The following is a 6,000-nucleotide window of genomic DNA, read 5'->3' on the forward strand; positions in this document are numbered from 1 at the left end:
TCCCATGAGGATGCACAGGTCTGGTGTCCCTTTTTGCATTTACTTAAGCACTTTTTTTCTGTCCATCTTTGTTTGATTTATTGTTTCAAAATTGTCAATAGTCGGATATATTCAAAATCATATTCAACCTATTTTTGTGATAGTAAAATTATATTTAGCTGTATTAAAACTGGCAGCAATAAAGATGTATCATATTGCCAGGGGTTAACTGAACCGCATAATTTCAAAACAAAGTGTAGACTTATAATTTCAAAAGTGTAATAGGTTTATGGTACGAACTTAAAAATTTAACATGAATGTAATTAAATTTTGAATTCACCTATTAGTAATTGTATACCATCTTTTATAAATTCTAAATATGCCCCTCGGTTAATGCATGTAAGTAAATATTTGGCGATCGTGCACCAACAATTCATAATGAAGCACATATCAAGAGTTCACAAAAGAGGGATTATTAAGACAAAATGTTTTTGTCCATCTGAGTCACGTCAAATATATCTGTTCTCTGATTGAACCTATATCCAACTATAATGTTAAAAAAAATAAAACAATGTTCACACTCAAGTCATTTTACAAGTTAGTTTCACCAGTTTTGTACTCTTCTACTATTTCGTTTTCATTGGTTTCAAATGTTAACTTGCATTTAGAACTAATTAACTTGGGAAAAATAAACATTACACTAGCTATTACTCATAAAAATCATTTGGTTACTTACAAGAATGGTGCTATTTTCTAAAAGTTTTGATTTCTAATCTTGTGAAATGACGTGAGAGATGAAATCGTTGAATAAGCTAGTTTTCAATTCATTTGAAAACACGAGTCCAACGAATTCAAATCTCGGATCCTCTCATATGTACTAATCGATGTACATGAGATGCATTTCTTCTAACTTCCGGAAAAGACATTATATAAACTGGACTAAAAGGTCTGTCAACCTTGCTAACAATTCCATTATATATTCACTATTTCTTTGGTAACCATGTGAAAAAATTGCAAGATTCACATTTTAATGTGTAAAATATTAATAGGGATATTTTGAAAAAAAAAAAATCAAATTATTATAGTATAAAGTAATTAAGAACAGATGATTTCGGTCTTTTCATTTTATTTTTATTTTTAATTTCCCCCCGGTAAGAAATATTGATTAGGATGGGGACATAGGTTTAGATAATCACCTTATTTATTAATAAAGGTATAATCTCTCTCTAATTAAAAAAGAAAGATCTATTTATGTCAAGAAAGGTACCAATGACAAAATAATGGTAAGTGTTTTCCTATATAATTCCATGTTAAGTAGGTTCTTTCTTTCAACAAAAATCTTTATCGAATTTCCAAAACCTTAACCTTTTTGCAAGTTCCATCAACTTTAACTTCATCTGCAAATTTATAACCCTCCTTTCTCCTTGTATTTCAGCCTCTTGATTTTAATCACTTTGAAAAAAAAGGTATAAATGTTCATTAATTAAAAAAGAAAGGAACCAAAGTCAAATATATTAAAACCCAGTTTACAACTTTCTTTTCTTATATACTTCCATGTTAAGTAGGTTCTTTCTTTCAACAAAAATCTTCATAGAATTTTCCAAAACCTTTGCTTTTTTTCCAAGTTCCATCAATTTTAATTTCTCCAATTCATATGCATGACGTGCAGGAGTAATATATTATAACAAATTAAATTGTACTTATAAGGTGTGTTCGGTTTGGAGGAAAATATTTTCTGAAAAATATTTTTCAATTTAACATATTTATAGTTGGTTAAAATATTTTTAAAAATATTATATCAGAGAATAAGTTCCTTAAGAATCAAAAAATGACTTCCCTAGAAAACTAATTCTATAAGTGACATTCCATGCTAATTGCCATTTCCATCTCCATCTCCATCTCCTAGTGTTTGTCCAAACTATATATAAATTCTCTTGGGGTGATATTTTTATTTACTTACCAAACACCAGAATATAAATAAGAAAATAACTATTTCTTGTAAAAAATATTTTCCTTTATTGCAGCCACATCCCTAATGTAAAAAATTATGACACTCTTAACGTACATAACTTAAACTTTTTTTTCTTTCCTTCCTTCCTGTCTGCTGCCTTTATATAGCCACATTGATTAGGTCTTTGTTTATCTCTAGTGGGCTTTTGGTGGGGAGGGATTTTTTTTTCTCGGATTATAACATGGCAAAATCGATGAAAAACTCAGAAATCTCAACATTTAAATCTCAATCTTTCCTTTTCTTATGTACCCTTCTCTTCATTTTCCTCATCCTTGTTCATTCATATCCTCCTCATTCTTCTAAAGTAACAATGAAATTTCATTCAAGAAAGATCCCTAGAAATAATCCTCAGAACTCTTCATCCTCTTCCACTTTTACTAATAGAGACTTTGAAGCTGGTGATCATGAAGTTCCAAGTGGGCCAAGTCCTATATCAAATCGGTAAGTTCATGATCCTTTTATTTTTGACTTTTTTAAAAAAGATATACATAGTTGATCGGATCAGATAGCCCTTTCACCTAACAAGCAACTAAATTCGGCACATCCAATTGTATAAGCCAGCTAGTCAAGGGAGAATCTAAGATTAGATTTGATGAGTTTAATATTTTTGCTCTTGCCAGTAAATTTATTGTACTTTTGCAATTATGAATTAGAAATTAGTATCTATTTTACTTTTTACATATCTCATTACGTACTTTTTGTATCAAAATATTGAATTCAGTTAAAGTTGTTGGGACTATATCTGGTTCGTGTTTGACGAGTTACGTGGGGAAGAGAAGAAGATTAGAAGAAAGAAGATCAAAAAGAAATAGTTTGGCTTTCAGTCTCAGACCGATTAACTGTAGGTGTGTTCGTTATCAAGTCAATTCACAAAATCAACAGTTGTCCCCTAGTTTACCGCAGGGTTATTGGCACAAAATTAGCCGGGATTTCTTCTTCGAGTTATATATGTTTTTATGAAGATTTTGTAGAGGTGATCATTAGCTAAATGTTAGTACTATTCTGTAACCAACAAGTTCACCATTAATACTACAAGTTTTCTTTGAAGGAGTTTCATTTTTGTTACTTAATTACTTCTAGCTTTAATTTCTTGTTATTGTCACCATTGTTAGCTAGCTTTTGCACTTGTTTTTTTCTTCCACTTTTTCTTCTACTGTCTTTTTTTTGTTTTTGTTTTCTTCCTTGTTCTTGTGTAGCAAGAGACAAGTTTTACTACTATTTCATGCACATTGATAAAAAAAAGTTTTTGTATATATGTACCAATTTTTATTATGTCTTGAGCATTGGCAATATGATGAATCGTAGTGAATACTAATTTTTTTTTTTTTTTTTTTTTGAATGAGTTTTCATTATTTCTTTAAGAGAAAAATCAAAATTGATTTGATTTTCTTATATATGTAGTGATTTCAATTTTTACATGTATATAGATCATCTTCAAACAGTTCATCAAAAAAAAAAAAAAGATCCTCTTCAAACCTAAAATTAATTGTTGTAGTGTCTATATCTCCAGGCGACTTTTTCTTTTAGGTCTCTTGGTATAAGCAATTCTTAATTCTTCCCTTTTTATCATTAGCATTAAAGATGGAGAAAAATGGAAATATTTTCAATACCTTCTATTTTTTTAACGAAAAAAAGAGGGTTGAGCTGGAGTCTGGAGGTGAATAGGAGAAGAAGAGGATTTTTTTTTTTTTTTTTTTTTGACTAAAAAATTGATTTGAATTATTTTGTATTTTGCTCATTGTCTTTTCATTCAAATCCTAAGAAAGTTGATGTACCCAGGAATAGCTTGAGCCCAGGAATTAATAATTAGTTATCCCTCTGTCCATTTTTACTGGTTCATGTTTTAACAAGGAACACTCCTTGTACTAATTAATAAAATGATAACTTTACAATATCACACTTTGAATATAATAAACTCAATATTTTGAGAACTGATAGTTAATAATAAAGGTAAATTAAGAACTAAGTGGTGAATTATGTCTTAATTTTTTAAACTGAACAAGTAAAAGTGGATATTTATTTAGTAAAAACGGAGCGAGAGAGTATCACATTTTCACCAAGTAGTAAAAATTGATAGCCCGATGCACAATAATATTCCACATTAGCAGGGTCAGGAAATGACCGCACCCCAAAAGATGTGATATAAAAATAATAGTATTGCATAATCAATCACATTGTAAAATATGTAAGATTTTTGTGGTCTTGATAACCAATATACAGGATCTCTATATTAGTTATCTCACCAATTATTATGATTTTCACTTAAATTGTATTCTTTATGTGCATATTTTTTATTTTAAAAGTGCTTATTTTAACAAGCTAAGAGTGATTTAATTTGATATCGGTTAATGATGGACATTTTTATCCAAATTCAATAAATTAGGGGTAGTTTTAGCCCTTTATCGTTTTATTTTGGATCGTTCATTAGTTTTTAACGTATTTTGACCAAAAGTAAATGACGGAATTTTTTTTTATTCAATCGGTTGACAGAGAGTATTATTGTGCCAAATCCAATAGATCGGGGATAGTTTTGACTAAATGTGTGGGCCTAGACCTATTTCGCTTCAATTATGTATTTCAAATTTCTTTCTTGGATATATCTATCTTACGTCAGATTCTAGTTTTCAGATTCATTTGTTATCTATTCGATACTTGAGTTGTGATTAAGGTTGTTTCGCTTGACATTCGGGTTGTCGGGTGCAAGTCACGAGATTCGAGGAATGTTTGTCATGATAATATACTTACTTAGGTTTAATTAGTATTCACTAACAGTGGGTAATTATTTTGCATGTTCAGATAGTTTTTAACCGGTTGTTGTCGGTTAGCATCTAATTTTCCTTTTCTCTTCTTTTTATGTTTTATTTTTTATTTCCCTCCTCCCTCTCTCTCTCTCTATATATATATATATATTCCATCCTCTAGCGTTTGATCTCCTTCTATCAATGTCGAAGTTCGAGTAACTTTTGTTGTTGTCAAATTCAGTGTATTGATATATCCCCCTGTTTTACAAGTCTGAAGATTCTTATATTCACTTGCAATTAATTCTATATAAGTTAATAAAGGAATCACGTTTTCCTCAAACAATCCTAGGTGTTTTTTTAGAAAAAATAGAAATTATACTCAACAAAAGAAAATCACTTGCACATTAAACCAATTTTATCGTACACCTCTAAAATCTAAAATAGAAAAAATAATAGTAAAAAGTTACCATATAGAACTATGTTGATGAATGTTTCAAATTGCTTTAATAATGTGTGCTGGTGATTTGCTTGAATGGTGTTGAAGAAGCAATAAACTGTAAAACTTACACTTGGTAAAATTCCTTCCTATTTTTGGAAAGTCAAATTAGTCCTTAATAAACTCTGTAGAATAAATCTAGAGTTGCCTTATACTACTATTTTATTTACTTTTGAAATATGAAAATGTAAAAGTAATTGATTCTGACCTATTGTAAGTCTAGAATTACCTGAATGTGCAAAATAAGTATCCACTCATAATTAAACTCCATTTGAGTTTTGCCACGATTATGTAATACCCCGCACCCCCTAACTAAAGTGCGACTAAGTTTGAAATAGGTCGACGAAGATAAAACGATTCGAACATATGAAAACAAGATCGTCTTTACTTTTAAAGATTGTTAATCCAATGTTTTATAAGATAATCAAAGGTTTGGAGGTTAGGAGGATTGGAAATAATAAGTTCCGGTGAGATTCGGGTCGCTGTGGTTACAGTTTGGGACAGGGTTCTTATTCACGACCCAGAGGTCGAGGTGGTTATTCAGGCCCTTCTAGCTCACCTCAGTCGCCTATGTCCCATCTAATTGTTTTGAGTGTGGTGATATTGGGAATTTCACCAAAGAGTTCCCTCGGCTTAAGGGTGTTCGCACTTCCGTCCACATATTTCTGCACCTAGATCAGCAACATAGCCGGCCCAGGGGGGGCGTGCACGAGTGGTAGTAGGTGGTTCCCATTGAGGGTGGTACTCGAGCGAGCCATGGTGGTGGTCGCGGA

Source organism: Lycium ferocissimum, chromosome 3 (genome assembly GCF_029784015.1).
Source record: "Lycium ferocissimum isolate CSIRO_LF1 chromosome 3, AGI_CSIRO_Lferr_CH_V1, whole genome shotgun sequence".
NCBI classification, from domain to species: domain Eukaryota; kingdom Viridiplantae; phylum Streptophyta; class Magnoliopsida; order Solanales; family Solanaceae; genus Lycium; species Lycium ferocissimum.